This window comes from Dreissena polymorpha, unplaced genomic scaffold, assembly GCF_020536995.1.
Source record: "Dreissena polymorpha isolate Duluth1 unplaced genomic scaffold, UMN_Dpol_1.0 chrUn002, whole genome shotgun sequence".
NCBI lineage: Eukaryota > Metazoa > Mollusca > Bivalvia > Myida > Dreissenidae > Dreissena > Dreissena polymorpha.
In genome coordinates this window covers 1,316,873-1,333,391 of record NW_026273316.1, presented here as the reverse complement: position 1 = coordinate 1,333,391, position 16,519 = coordinate 1,316,873, and the positions used below count along the sequence as shown (strand labels likewise).

The 16,519-nt window shown below is 35.5% G+C and overlaps 1 protein-coding gene across 6 annotated transcripts in view; it reads left to right on the top strand.

Annotated features, from left to right (window-relative positions):
- Nucleotides 1-14,453, top strand: part of LOC127863181 (uncharacterized) — a 397,789-nt gene extending 383,336 nt beyond the window's left edge. For 2 of the 6 annotated variants that reach the window (XM_052402579.1, XM_052402585.1), the window contains exon 6: nucleotides 3,427-3,460. The gene's annotated coding sequence lies outside the window, so the exon portion shown is untranslated. Of the gene's footprint in view, nucleotides 1-3,426; nucleotides 5,359-5,755; nucleotides 5,790-7,166; nucleotides 7,688-8,224; nucleotides 8,436-8,905; nucleotides 8,974-10,311; nucleotides 10,439-10,973 lie in introns of those variants that run through there. The other 4 variants (XR_008040960.1, XR_008040959.1, XR_008040957.1 and 1 more) reach the window with 4 other exon arrangements.
- Nucleotides 14,454-16,519: the final 2,066 nt, after the last annotated feature.

Here is a 16,519-nt window from a genome sequence, read left to right as displayed (position 1 = left end):
GTTTAACAGACCTATAAATACTCAAGGAAAAGACCCGCTTGTGTATTTCCTGTTTATTAAGATGAGGTGGAAAAGAATGGTATGAATTTGCATAAGGTAGTTAACGCGTGATTTTCTCAGTTTGGAAACAATAAATTTGTAATTTGTGTCAGTTATTATCCCCCGCCAGAGGCGGAGGGATATTGTTTTGGCGTTGTCCGTCCGTCCGGCTGTCCGGCCATCCGTCCGTCCGTCCGGCACTTTTGTGTCCGGAGCCATATCTTGGAAGTGCTTTGGCAGATTTCATTGAAACTTTGTATGAGTATATATAAGCATAAGAGGATGATGCACGCCAAATGGCATTGTACACCATCTGTTAAAAACAGAGTTATGGCCCTTTGTATCTTGAAAAAATGCTTTTTACTATAGGCACTTTTGTGTCCGGAGCCATATCTTGGAAGTACTTTGGCGGATTTCATTGAAACTTGGTATGAATATATATATGCATAAGAGGATGATGCACGCCAAATGGCATTGTACACCATCTGTTAAAAACAGAGTTATGGCACTTTGTATCTTGACAAAAATGCTTTTTACTATATGCACTTTAGTGTCCGGAGCCATATCTTGGAAGTGCTTTGGCGGATTTCATTGAAACTTGGTATGAGTATATATATGCATAAGAGGATGATGCACGCCAAATGGCATTGTATACCATCTGTTAAAAACAGAGTTATGGCCCTTTGTATCTTGAAAAAATGCTTTTTTGAGTGTCAAATATAACACTTTTGTGTCCAGAAGCATATTAGCAGGGGATATCAATTCAACGAATTTGCTTGTTGAAACTTGTATCAACAGTAAATCCTCTGTGATTGAATTGTAAAAGTTAACAGTTTATGATTATGAGAACAATATACCATTTATTATTTTTAACAAGATGATTTTCCATTCTTTTTTGTTGTTATGCAGGAAAAAACTGGCTTAAGACATCTATGAGCCACGCTGTGGAAAAATTGGGCTTAATGCATGTGCTTAGATTGTAGTCCCAGATTAGCCTGTGCAGTCTGCACAGGCTACTTAGGGACAACAATTACCTCTTTAAAGGTATGTTTTGTTGAAAATAAGTATCTTCTTTTGTGAACATCCAGTATCGTCAGAAAGTGTCCTCCATGATTTGCTTATGTGGATTTCACATGCTAATCTGAGTAATCTGAGATGAAAGCTTCTAATATTGATGAGCAGCAAATTGGCTTATAAAATTACACTGAAAGTTAAGTAAGAATAATAATTATGAATTGACATGACGCCTTATCAGTGATCGCTCCGCCCACTTAATCACGTGGCAGCGGGAAGAGAACCTAGACAAGCTAACACCAAAATGTCTTCTTTGCCAGTAGACTGCATATAGATTTACGCGATATTCCGGATGATTTTATGGACTTGTTTAACACCATATTACAGTTGAAAAGGGGTTGATGCCATTGAGTTATTCTGCAAATGCAAAAAAATATACGATTAAAGAGAACATCAGCTATTTATAACGGGTAAATCGGTACATTAAACACGCTCTCAAACGCTTGCGCGCTTACCGAAATCAAACCCGTTATTACGTGTAATGGTGGTATTTGCAATAAATTAACACTTCACCGGTATTTACCCGTGTTATTAACAAAATTATTACCGAAACATTCCCCCCTACCCGTGTATTTGACACGAAATAGCGCTTTATAACTGGGAATTCGGTGAAGTTTTACGCGCTTTCTGACGCCGGGTGGGTACCTCAATCCCACATGTTATTGCGTATAAAAGTGATATTAATCATATTAAACATTGCTTATGGGACATTTATTAATCACTTTAATTTAAAGCGCAAAAACAACACAGTTAGTTTGGACATTGTCTGATATAAAATAAGCGTTGTACGAAATAGAATATGGTCAGGCTATTATAAATAAATAAGGCTACCAATATCAGACGCTCGCGCAGGTACCGACTTCCCCGAAGTTACCGCATTTATTGGTTAACAAATATCACTCAGTAATAATAACTCTTTAACAATAGCATTTATCGATACGTCTTTATTAAAATAATAACAAAATGGTTTTCACTTGTTTCTGACATACACAGAAACGCGATTTTTAATGGGGATCATGTAAAGTTACACGAATGGGGTATCAAAATTCTCAATTATTTTACATGCACACGTGACATAATACATACTTAATAATGCTTAGTTTTTGCTTATATGACATTTCAAGTTTGTGAAATAAATTAATGTTCTATAAAGGGGATCTCGGTAATTCTTGAAGCTTCCACTCGCTCTTGCCAAGACCGCATTGCCGCGTTGGAAATGGTATAAATTTAATTCATCTAACTTATCTTTCTGGATACCAAATGTCGGAGTTGCATTAACCCTTTTTACACCGTGTTTGCCATATTTCATTTCCATTTTATAATCCGAACAAAATAAACAAAACTCGTTTAAAAAATGAGATCTAGGCATTCGAGCTCCTAGTGTGGATTAAAAGCGTTTATTGGTGACACCACATGAGTGCAAATGTGTAGATACTGTTAATAAGATAATATATCACATGTCATTTTCAAATAACATGTATGATGTCAATTAAGTGCATTACTATCAGAGTAATAAAACACAGCATGAATTAGGCTTCATGCTGGGTTTTCTTTCTCTTAAAGTAATGCAGATGAACCTCGCTTCTGACCTAGTAACTGATCAAACTATTTTAAAAAAGTGAAATATTATGTGATAATCAGATCGATAACATTAACTATTTAAATCTGCTAGTATATCCGATAAAAATATATTATTATTGTCTTTGACAGTGTTGACGTTCAGTTGTTCGTGGTGACGACCGCAATTATTTATACATCTCTTACACTTCTCAAGATCTCTTTTTGGCTTTGGAAACGATATAAATTAAATGTCATCGACTAATTTTTCTAGGATATCGATTGTCCGAGTTACATAATCCCCATTGACACCGTTTAACTATTTTAAATCGTTTTTTTAAAGAGGATAACAAAAGAAACTCGGAATAAAAGTGAACCTAAACATGTAGCTTGTCTAGAAAATGGCGGACAGGTCGTTGCTAACGAGTGCGCCCGATTAATCGATCGCTGATTGGTGGATCAATTCTAGTGGGCAGAGCGATCATAGATAAGGCGTCATGTCAATTTACAGGTTATTAAAGCATTAGCCAACACTTTTAATGTTTTAATACGAAATGGTTCAATTGCATTAATTTTCATTAATTGCTATTTAGGACAAGGCACCAATGTAATGCCAAATTAGAAATTCAGATAATTATGTTTTGCTGCTGAAAACCTTCACATCCAATCAAGAGGCATATATGTAGTGTATTATACATTGTTATATAAAAATGTATTACAAGTTCATATCCCCCACTCTAGTGTTGTTGTTTTCAGGAGAGCACTAGCATTGATATCTAGTTGGCCAAGCAACAGCACCAGTCCGACCTGCAGGAGCCCCTGATCCCTAGCTCCTCCCACTGGACCTCTGGCCTCAAAGGGTCAGCATCGTTACACAAGTCTGTTCTGCAATAAATCCTCAGCACGTCAAGTTTTCACGCGCTGTTATGAACAACCAAAATGTCCGCGTCGAGATTTCCCCAAGCAAGCCTAAGTAGTTTTGTTTAGCTCTAGTGCCCGAGTGGGATGAGTGTTACAGAAGCGAGACGTTAAAGCAGCATTTATGGTAACGCTAACAGTGAACGCTAACAGTTAGTTCTCGCTGTGGACATCACAAAGAATCTCACGAAGAATTAAGCGTTGAATAATTTGTTTAATTCTTTATAAGACACAGGGTTCGCACAGGGCTTGAAAAGTGCTTGAAAACGAGTCCTAGGCTTGAAAAGCTCTTGAACAAAGGTTGGCCATAAAAAGGTGCTTAAAAGTGCTTAGTTCTTGTAAAAAAGCCTTGAAAATGTTTATTTCTGCTCAAAATTACTTTTATCATGGCTTTAATTATAAACTTAAATCGTTCTTATGGGAAATATTACGAAAATGTATCATAGATTCCTTCGCGCAAAAAGTTGAGTACGAAATATAAGTTTCGTACACTATTGAGAACGAAATGTTATGTGTACATGTCACAGATTATGTGTGCTACATCAGAGGTTCTCCATTGTGATCAATTTTCGCGAGTGAAAACGCAGCAATGGGGAAGTGTCGTTTCAAACCAGGGTGGTTAACTGAATATTCCTGGGTACAGAAAACAAATGACATTCGAAAAGCACATTGTTGGGTCTGTATGAAGACCATTGATGTCGGGGGTATTGGGGAAAGCGCTTTGAAAAGCCACAAGAAAGTGAAAACCCTCAAAGAAAACATGAAATTGAGAAGCAAACAGGGTTCCTGCGATGTGTTTTTTGTTAAACAGGAAGGTACTATTGTTAAAACTGTTAAATCTAAAACAGACATAAAAAACAACAGCCCATCTGTGTCGAACCAGGAAGGCATAGCCACATGCAGAGAGTGTGCAGATAGAAGATTCAAATTCCAGGACCTTCGCAACTTTCAGCTGTAGTATCAAACTCGCAGACATCCATAGACAAATTCGTTTAAAAAAATGATATGTTGAACGCGAAAGTATTGTGGGTATTTATGCCGTTTGCACACAACCATCATTTAATTCCAATAAAAACATTACAAAGTTTTTTCAGGTTGTGTTCCATGACAGTACCATAGCAAAGCATAATTATGTGGCTGTTTTGGGGCTAGCTGAACATTTCAAAACTGTACTTGATAGTTCTATAACTTAATTAGTGGACAGTATATAACTCAGTGTCTCAGTACTCAGTGTCTTTTGATGAAAGTTTAAACAAGAAAGACCAATCCAAGCAAATGGAAAATGCATTTTTTTAAAGGAAACTACAGTTTACGGACTTGAAAATGAATATTTGGCCTTGGAAAGTCCTTGAAAAGTGCTTGAATTTAGGTTTGAGATTTCTGTTTGAACCATGAGACAGCTATATATTCAGCAAGGAACGAGAGCAAATCAAGGAACAATCGAAACGATTCATTCAGAAGTGTTTCTGCTGTAGATAGTTAGGACAGTAGTAGCATTACGGACTGTCCTCAGCGCACAATATATTCATGTGGTGCGCCTCAGACGCAAATTTCCCCCATTATTGAAAACAAGTTGCTAAAAGTTTTGTACTCCGAGCCAGAAGGGCATCGCATTGAATTGAGACTAAAGAAGGCTTAAAAACATGACACCAGTTGTGTTGTATGGTCCATTACGCCCTTCGACTCTCAACCCGAAGTTTATCAGAACTCAAACTCGGCCGTTAACAATATCCGCGAGGCCAGCATATCAGCTCAGCTTCTGAGCTTCAGGTGAGACCTTACAGTGTTATTAATGTTGTCAAAGATTGGGCCTTAATTCAGCCCCATTCCTCAAAAAGTCTAAAAAATATATAAATATTTACTGGTTAAAATTTACAATGCGATATTTGCCACAAAAAGTGTTTGATAGGTTGCAATAATGAGTTACTTGCCTTATTAAGCTGTATAAGTTGAAACTTAGTACAATTAAAATACAAATCAAAAATTCTAAATTGTTAAGTATTTGTGTTCACGTATAACTGATTAAGATTTTTATGATATCACGTACAAATAAAAGATTTAACCAGAATAGGCTATAATTACTAGTATAATTGCCCCTGGTAGCAAGACAGAGCATCATATTCACCATAGACATTCATCTGTTTTTGCTTTTCTGTCTAATCCATAGGCAAAACGTGTGTGATCAAGTACTCATATACCGGGTACTTACAGTATTGTGTCTTATGACTTGTTGTATTGTCTAACATTTAAAGTTGTTTAGTCTCGCGTAATTAGTTGTGCACATTTAAATGTGTACAGTCTCATATTTTAAGTTGTTAAGTGTCATGTTAAAAGTTGAATTGCTTTACAGTTAAAGTTGCCGAGTATCACATTTAAAATTATTATGCCCCCCTTCGAAGAAGAGGGGGTATATTGCTTTGCACATGTCTGTCGGTCTGTAGGTCGGTCCGTCCACCAGGTGGTTTCCGGATGATAACTCAAGAACGCTTGGGCCTAGGATCATGAAACTTCATAGGTACATTGATCATGACTCGCAGATGACCCCTATTGATTTTCAGGTCACTAGGTCAAAGGTCTTGGTCACGGTGACCCGAAATATTAAAATGGTTTCCGGATGATAACTCAAGAACGCTTATGACTAGGATCATGAAACTTCATTGGTTCATTGATCATGACTGGCAGATGACCCCTATTGATTTTCAGGTCACTAGGTCAAAGGTCAAGGTCACAGTGACAAAAACATACTCACACAATGGCTGTGACTACAACAGAGAGCCCATATGGGGGGCATGCATGTTTTACAAACAGCCCTTGTTTAGTCTTACATTTTAAGTTGTTAATTCTCACATTTAAAGTTGTAAAGTTTCACAATGAAAATTGTTGTAGTGGGAAAGTCTCGCACTTAAAATAACTGAAGTCATGCCTGTTTTTTTTAATTTATTTGTATGCCCCCGGTAGGGGGTCGAACAAACAGTTGGACTGTCAGTTAGTCCGTCCGTCTGAAAACTTTAATATAGGCCATAACTTTTGCAATATTAAAAATCTAAATTTGATATTTGGCATGCATGTGTATCTCATGGAGTCGCAAAATTAAAGTGGTGAAAGGTCAAAGTCATCCATGAAGATAAAAGGTAAAAACAAACAAATCCAATGGAAGTAACACGCTTAAAAGGGAGATAATTTATATTTATCATTAGGCAGGTACAGATCATTTTTACAAGGGAAGTAATATTTGTAAAGGGGTATAATCAAAGCGGCGCAGTAGGGGCATTGTGTTTCTGACAAACACATCTCTTGTTAAAAAAAGTATTACACATTGCTATGAACTGTACTTTACAATGAATTTTTTCGCAGTTTAAAACCCAAACATTTCAATATTAAGTTTTTGGGGCATAACATATTTATATAACGCTATTCTGAGTTCTTATTGGTGAAACATTAATTGCGATATTCTAAATATCAATTATAGACGCCACGTTTGGCATTAATAAGCAGGGTTTTTTTTGTTGCAGGGCAAATTCATTTGTCACTAAGTCTAAACCAATCGGGTGTTAGTTGACTTTCTATTTTCTTTTCAGCAAACACTATAAGCCGCCAAGATAAAAACATCGTTGAAGTGAAAGTGGATGACAATCCTGACCCCTTCGCAATTCAGCACAAAATCGTCTTGCGTCAGAGTAGCAAGCCTCCAAACATCTTCTCCCATGTTGGCTACATCAACACTTCTTACAGTGGAGCCTTGGCGAGTTCGACTTCCATCCCAGAATTGATATTGCTTAGCAACAATGCTGTGAATCGACAAATTGTTCCAGACGAGTCGCTTAAACAGAAACTATCTGATCCAACAGATAGAGCGTTGCGTGACTTGTCCCTTATTTCGACTGAACTCGAGAAGTTGCTCTCGAATAATGTGAACCTTATGCCAGTATGCGATTGACACCATTTAACAACAGTTGCTGTTGAGAATTCCCGGGTTTGAGGTGGCAACTTTGGCGTCGGGACTCGCTCCATCTCTGTCTATGGCACGGTCAAAGCAGCAGCAGCAGCAATAAGAACAACAAGTGGTATCTGAGCGGTGCTCTGAGATACGGGGCTTCATGTATGTGCTTAAAGTGTCATCCCAGAAAATCCTGTGCAGACTGCACATACATTAAGTCCTATTAAAGTGTCATCCCAGATTAGCCTGTGCAGACTGCACATACATTAAGACCTATTTAAGTGTCATCCCAGATTAGCCTGTGCAGACTGCACATACATTAAGACCTATTTTCCAAGAATGAGGCTCATATAGTTCACTTAACATCAGTCCTATTTCTGCCTGATTGAGGAAAAGCTCCTAACTTTAAATGTGAATTATTCGTTATTAAATTGATCAAACTTGGTATATAAATAAAAGTTGATCTGATATCAGTTTTATTCATAGAAGGTAACGGCGTAGTTTTGTCTTTTTTTTTTGGCCAAAATTCAAACCCTGAACCAAAAGTTTCTCCTTGCATAATTAAAATATCTGCTTTAATCGAATTGTTGAATTCTCTTAAATTTTAGTGAAAAAATATTTAAATGCCTCAGCACATTTAAACATTATTTTCTTCATTTATTTTCAATATTTAATTAAATTCCTGCATTTTGTTTTAAGAACCTGTTCCTACATGAACCTATGCAATCATAGATCGGTACCTAGCTGAACAACATGCTCTCTGGTCAGCTGGGCCCAGACGCCCAGGGACACCTCCTGGCCCAGGATCTTGGGACAAATGTTCAAATAGTACTACCCGCAGAATGCAGCCACTCTGAATCCGGGGCTCCATACTTTCTTGGCCAGGGGACAAGACTACCTCGTCAATAAGGTACGTTGGTAATGTAATTTATCATGTATAATGTGTAGTGTTTTACTCCAAATGTCAATGAAAATAGTTTGTGTTTGTTTAATATTGATAAAACTCTATCCTGGCTGCTAACTAACACAAATCATTTATGTAATTGTAAACTACTTATAATAGCTGCAATTTGTATTGCCTTGAAAGGGCTCGGTGGGGGTGGGAGCATACAAATTTGTCCCTGTCTGTAATTCTCCCTGTCCTTCCTTTCATCCTTCCTTAAGTCTCAAAGGGACATACAATGTTTGTATCAAGTGTTTAGTGTATATCTCATTTGTATCAAGATCCATCAAACATACTTTATTTCTTAAATATTGTTTTCACTCAAACAACATTGATTGACTTCTTATATAAATGATGCCATTTCAGAATGCAATTAAATTATTTTGTTTACAGGGACAGATTTCTGGGATGTGCTTTGATCTTTTTTCTGTTCACAGAGGCCTTATACTCACAAGTTCAAGCCCAGTGAGCGATGTTCACATTATCAAACTCTGCATCTCAAAAGGTAAGTCCCCTTGCCATTGCAAAAGGGGCCACTGTGGCAAAGCATTCAGGAGACCCAGTCTTAGGGCCTAAAACTTTTGAAGCAATTAAGCTTTCATCACAAATACCCAATAGGTGAAACCCAATACAAACTGGGGTTTCTGATCTTCAATTAACTGACCAGTTTATCGTAACTAAGTTTAAGGGTTCAGCCACAAACAACTGGTTCTTATACAGAAATTTAAAGAAAATGCAAAAGTGTCAAATTTAACATCTAGAGTTATATTAAAACTCAAAACCACAACAACAACAACAGCAAACAAATAACAGGCACCAACATATCTGACTATTTTACTCTTTACAAAATCAGGTTCCATATCAACTGTAATTATGATTCTTAAACTAACATTGAATTACGAAGGGGGATCAGTGATGTTGGTAGCTTTTATTTAAGAGGGGTATATAGAAGTGAACTTGTCTGTCGGTTTGTCGGTTGGTCCGTATTAAGTGTCCGCTCTCTCATTAAAGTTGTTTTCATCCAATCTTCATCAAACCTTGGTCAGAAGTTGAATTTAGATTATGTCTAGGTCAAGAATGAATATGGGTCATGTCGGATCAAAAACTAGGTAACGGTGTCACTTAGTGCGTTTAAAAATTCAGCATGTTGTCCGTTCGCTAATTCAAGTAGTTTTCATGCAATCTTCACGAAACTTGATCACAAGTTTTATCTAGATGATCTCTAGGCCTAGTTTGAACATGGGCCATGCCGGGCCAAACACTAGGTCATGGGATCACTTAGTGCGTTTTAAACATTGAGCAGTGTGTCCGCTCTCTAATTGAAGAAGTTTACTTCCGATCATCTCCAAACTTGGTCAGAAGTTTTATATAGATGATCTCTAGGCCATGATCGAACATAATACATGCCGGGCCAAAAACTAGGCCACGAGTTCATTTAATGCGTTTTACACATTCAGTATGGTGTCCGCTCTCTATTGCAAGTACATATCATCCGCTCTTCAACAAACTCGGTCAGAACTTTGATCTAGATAATCTCATGTTCATGGTCATGTTCGAACATGGACAATGCACGGTCAAAACCTAGGTCATGGGGTCACGGGTGCATTTTACACATTCAGCATGGTGTTCCATATTTCAAGTACTTTTCATCCGCTCTTCATGTGTGGGTATTTGTCACATCTGTTTCAAAGCTCTATCTAATTTTTTGTGAATGGCTTTTTGAGAGAGTATCAAGTTTGTTGCCAGGGTTGAACCCGCATTTTGTTACTTGAATTTTTTATGAAATGCTAAAACAGTCTTAATTATTTTTGTCTTAACTGAGACATGACATACTTAATTGCAGAAACCTGGATAGCAAAGCGTAGAGTTTGTTCTTGAAGCATTTGCAGCAGCAGCAATCATCATCTTGAGATTCTGGCATCTCCATTGTGAAGGACCCTCAGTCTGTGATCATGCAGAGCGAACCTCAGGTGAGTGTTCAAGTCATGTGTATGTTTATTGCACGTTCAGAGATGTGTGGGTGCATGTAGATTTACCTTTGTCTGCCCATACGTTCATCCTGCTGTTGGATGTTAATGTCTAGTCTTAACTCAAAAAGTATTGATTCTAGTGTGACTAAACAAAACATACTTTCCAGACTGTAAACTTGCCTACTTCTGTATTTTGTTTCTTAACATAAGTTGAATTTTGAGACAAAAGCCAAATGTGGATGTATGTTGGCAAACCATTTTTCCTACTTGGCAAAAGACATTTGAGTCCAATGGCAAAATGTATCTGCACCATCAAATCCCTATCCAAATTGTTTGGTAATAAAAGGTTACACTTCAATTTAAATATTAATTATTATTGTATGAATAGTTTCAGGACCATCATGATCTGTATAGCTTCAAATCATATAAATAACATTCTGAAATACCAAGTGCTGTGCTGTTTCTTGCTTTTTCATCGGTATAAAAAATTAAATGAAAAACTGACATTTTCAGTAACGAGTGTTTCTTTTTTCAGATGCCGTTTGACGAAATCAAACCATCCAATCAGAAACACAGCCTGTTGCAGCAGTTGTTACCATATTGATCCCAGTCAAACCTAAGAAGCTCAAAGATGAATACTGTTTTGGATGTGCTAGTCTCTACATACCTCCTGGTTTGTTCAGCACTTACTTTGACTCTTTGACCTTTGACTTTTATGACGGGTGGACATGAATGACCTTGTTTAGATCAAAATGGCCGAATGACACATCACAAAAATTCAAGTGGAAAGCCAGAAAGTCATATCAACAGCCACATTTTGTATGTGACCAGCCAAGTTGTATTCAACGAAAAACAATAGTTTACGTTTTATTTTTTATGTTACCAACCAAGTTCAATTCCAATAATAACAGTAGTTAATGTATTTTGGAAATTATGATGCATGTTAAGTATTTTAAAAGCACGCATATTAAATGTCTATCTAATGTATTTGTCTGTATCAGGAAACTTTAACTACAGATTTCGATCCTGATAATGGTAATAAATGGGAAATATTACCAAAGATTTTTTAAGATTGTCAAAGCTGTTTAAATGATGCTGGTAACTTGGACAAAATTGAAAAAATATTGTAGTATTTGTTATAAGACATGTTTCAGTTTTCTGTTTTTTACCCGTAAATATAGATAAGCTAGAAAACATATTTATTCAGAAAGGTGTAAAATGTTTACGCTTCAGATTTTTGTCTATCAACCTTCTGAAAACAATACTAGTCAATTGGCTCATTCGGGTCGGTATTCGATAATGAATCTTTTTTAGTAGCATACTATGTATTTCATGGGAATATAAATAAATTTTGGGCAAAATTATTTAATCTACCTAAAATAATCGATTCTGTATTTACTACTAATACTTTGTTGATTTCAATGGATATTGTTTGTTCAATGATTAGAGTATGACTCTTAAAAAGCTTTAAATGAAACTGTGAATTAAAAAATAAATATTTAATTTGTCTTAGAGTTTTATGAAAAATGGCAAAAGATTGTTAATTCTGTTGTTATATCATATACTAAAATGGTCATAAGTGTTAACATTTGTTTTCGGACATAATAGTTTATTATGCTTTATATTTGTATATGTACATAAAGATGACAAGATTGTATCCTCTTTAATCAGTGAGTAACTTAATCAAGATTTCTTGATCACTGTATCAAGTGTATATGTTGCCATTTATACATAGAGCAACTGTAAAACAATTGTATTTTAAATGTAATGTATCAATGTATTGTTGCCATTTTTATAAGATAAACTCACTGTTAACATTAATTTGTACAAACCATTGTTTAAAAAACATTTCTTGTGTCAATGCTAAAATATGTATTAAACTGTTAAAATAATGCACAGTAACAACTTCTGAAGAGAAAAATATACTTAAGGCAATAGAAACACATTGTTATATGAAATGCTTTTTATTAAGAACACCTACTTAAAATGTGTTTAATTTTGTTTTACATTATCTGAAGAAAAAATAGTACCTTGTAATTTGAAATCAGTCAATGAAAAATTAAGGGAGTGTTGCCATATGCTAACAATAGTCAAGAAATGCAATTGTCTCTATAAGTAATACAACAGAGTAATACAATTTGCTTAAACAAGAGCACCACATAAAGGGTGCCATGCTCGGCTACGGGTGCAGTTTTGAATAAATGAAAGCTTGTCAGAATTTATTTGAGAGGTCACATTGACTTGACCATTGATCTAGTGACTCCAGAATGGGTGCGGTGTGTAGAACTCATCAATGTGTATCTACATATGAATTTTGAAAGTTGTAGTTGGAAGCACTTTGATTTTAGAGCCAATGTTAAGGTTTAAGCACGACGCGGACATCGGACAACACAACAAATTGGCTATGACAATACCTCGGGTTTTCTCCGAAAATACCGAGCTAAAAATAAAAACTAAGATGTCTGCTTTGCACTTTTTTTTTTAAATAGACACTTATAAATGTGCTTATATTAAACGTGAACAGTATTGACATATTGCTAACGATAAAGTTTAACATTTTATTAGTTTTGTAACAGCGTGTTTGACCTTTCACATTGACCATCCCACAATCCCACATTTGCTTTCAGTGGGGCCAGTTTCTGTAAATCTTCCACTACAGGTTCAGCAAATGTTTTATGACCAGATTTCCTCATATTTGGGAATGTTTATATTTAACTTTTATTGAATGCATGAAACATGTTTGTTCTGTTTTTGAATAGCTGAAAATAGCTTGATGTTTGTAAATTGTGTGACATGTTGATCAAATTGATACATAGAAAAAAACACATTTTGCATTAATTTGTATTTGTATCTAAACAACACATGTTACCAAATACAAATTTAAGTATTTGGTATAAATATATAAGGATTGTGCTATATTCGTAATACTGTATGAAATGCAAATTTAATTATAATGTGTTGATATGTTCGTCTACTCCAAATAATCATTTTAAATAAGTAAATATAGGGTAATAATGTCTATGGAAAGTACCCGTAGGCACGTTTCAATTGCTTGTGTACCTCATATGGATCAGGGTCTTTCTAAATGATTGCATGATTGTTAATGCCTATGTCTGATTGTGTAAATATCTTCAAAGATATTTGTTAAAAGGATTTTAATATTTAAAGATAAACTAGCATCTAAACTTTAACCGGGCATCTTTTGCATTTATTTTTACGTGTTTATATTGTTTGGCTTACGGAGTTTAATATTGTCTATATTCGTGCCTAATTTTATTGTGGTTGTTTTGTTAAGACAAAGCGCATATCACTAATGCTGTTGTTTTTGTTTTATGTTATATGTAAATAATTAAACATGTTTATTTTGGTGATATGTATTTCCCAATCTAAATGTAATGTTGCATTCTCAATAAAGTACATAGCCATACACGTGGAATAGTATTGCTAAGTGACAATATGTTGTCTTTACAAATAAAATCCGCAAGGATGGTCGTATCAATTATATATAGCTTTCCCCTATTGAACCTGGGTAAAAACGTGACCGTGAGCTCATTTTGTTTTATGTTGACTGCCAATATAAATATATAGAAAGAAATTTTTCAAACAGTGTAAAAAATGTGTATCTTATACCCTAGCGCTTTCGACTACACGTCTTCTTCAGGGGTGTATACAGATATGAGTTAACGATTCCCCAGTACGAATGCACAATAGAGGTTAACTTATTGGCTTTCAGTCTTGTTTTTTTTAGTTATGTGTCGTTTTATTGTTGTATTTATTTATTTATGCATATTAAAATTGTGTTATAGACTGACGCCCGTAATATAAATTATATCGATGTAATAATGAAAAATATTATAATTTGCAGTGAAAGTTTTGCATTCAGTTGTGTCATATTTTTTTTTCGTTTTATGATTATGTACATACACTTATTAAAATTGTGTGTTATAAAATGGCGCTTAAAATGTTTATAATATCGATTTAACGTTTAAATGATTAAAATGGAAGTTAGAAGTTAGCATGAAGTTGTTTTATTTTTTATATATCGTTTTTATTTATTCCATGGGGCTGAAGAGTATTGAGTCGCCTTATATATATATATATATATCTATATATATATATATATATATATATATATATATATATATATATATATATATATATATATATATATATATATATATATATATATTATAATTTTAATTTTATTCTTGTTTTTTTTTTACAAGAGCTTGTTTAGATCCAATTTCTACATTTATCAATATAAAGCATTTAATGACAGACTTCAATACATGCCAAAATATGTGAACATGTCCCTTTAAGGCACTTGATTACATGGCGCGAATGCTCAGACTGGTCTTGGGCTACGCTTGGCGCATATCAAACAATGCACAGTTTCGCATGACTCGGCTCCAATCGTGAAGGATGCACATAATTTGGTCATTTAGTACGTTATTGCAAGCAAAACACAAAATGTATAACTTCATTGTCGGATTTCGAAGTTGTCTACGATACTATCGTTTGCAACCAGGTAGCATCAATGTTTTTTGTGCACTTTTGTTTAGTGAAACTAGATCTACTGAGATGCAGGAGGTGTCTTTATGCAAACTTTATCTTAGTATTCACTATTGAGCATCCATATCATACTAACGCATCAAATAACATCGTTTTATCTTTAAAAACATCCGAATTTAGGCATTTTCATAGCTAGAAAAGGGATACAAACCCAAACAAGTAAATAGTATTGCCCCTGGATAGCGACGTGTCATACATATCAAGCGACGAATCTTGTGTATCTAATAAGCATTTAGGTGTCATATACATAAACAAAATCATGAAAGAACCGAGGGTCTCGTTATGAAAATAATTATCATAATTCTTGCGGCCACCTGAATGCATCAGAACTCAAGAGGAAGTCAGCAACACAACGCCTTTGGCTTCGGCTACGCGATCGCTCGACTGATGCGATCGTATTTGCAAATTATTAATCAAACCCTATGTCTATTTTATTCCACTGTTTTTCTTCTATAGCATGTTGGCAATTTGAACTTTTCATGGCAGCAACTGAGCGAACATTCTCTGATATTATCTCTGACATAAGCATTAACTTTTTAAGAAAAAAAGTCAAATTACACTGACAAATTAAAACTAAAGAATTAAACTTGACTGCTATTAAAATAAAATGTGAAGCATAAAGCTATGTGACATCAATCCAGCGACCTTTCGTGAATGATAGATATGCGTGATTACAAGCGCTCGAGTTAAGATTCAGTTTTCACGCGCATAGGTAGTTTATTAAAAGTTGCAAATGTGATTCTAAAGTTCAAAACTTGTTACAGAAGTGAAAATATTTAGCTAAGAAGCAAATGTGTCACTTATCGTGTTTTCATAATTTAAAGTAGAAATGTGTGACACACAGAACACTTAAGTATTAAGCCTATAAAGGTATCCGGAACAACGGCAGCCGGACAATCGCCTCAATGCGGTTTTTTGCATTACCCAACGATCGGCACCTCATAAATTTGCCGACCATACAAATGTGCAATGTAATCGGGTGCCAATGTCCTGTCCGACCCATTTGCGGGGTGCCGAATGTCCGGGAATGCCAAAAAAACGGGTCACCCACTGGTTATGTTTATTATGCCATTAGTTCAATTAAGCCAGTCTCTGATAAAACGGGCTTTAATGCATGTGCGTAAAGCGCCGTCACAGATTAACCAGTGCAGTCCGCGCTCGCTAATCAGGGACGACACTTTCCGCTCTGATGTTATATTTGAGATTAAAGGAAGTCTCATTTTAGCGAAAATCTAGTTTACGTTGTAAGCGTCGTATAACGTCTGTGCGGACTGCACGGCTAAACGGGAACGACACTTAACGCACACTTATTTAGCCTCGTTTTCACAGAGCGCGGCTCAATTGTATTTATGAATGCAGCATGCCATATCTGGATATGGAATGTTAATGCAACAATTCGGAAGCGATACAATCAATCGTCACGCTCGCAATTTTAACACGAAGTTTAACACGTAGTGAGTAAACAACATCACGCTTAAATGCCAAGCAAAATATGTTTATGGCGGGAAA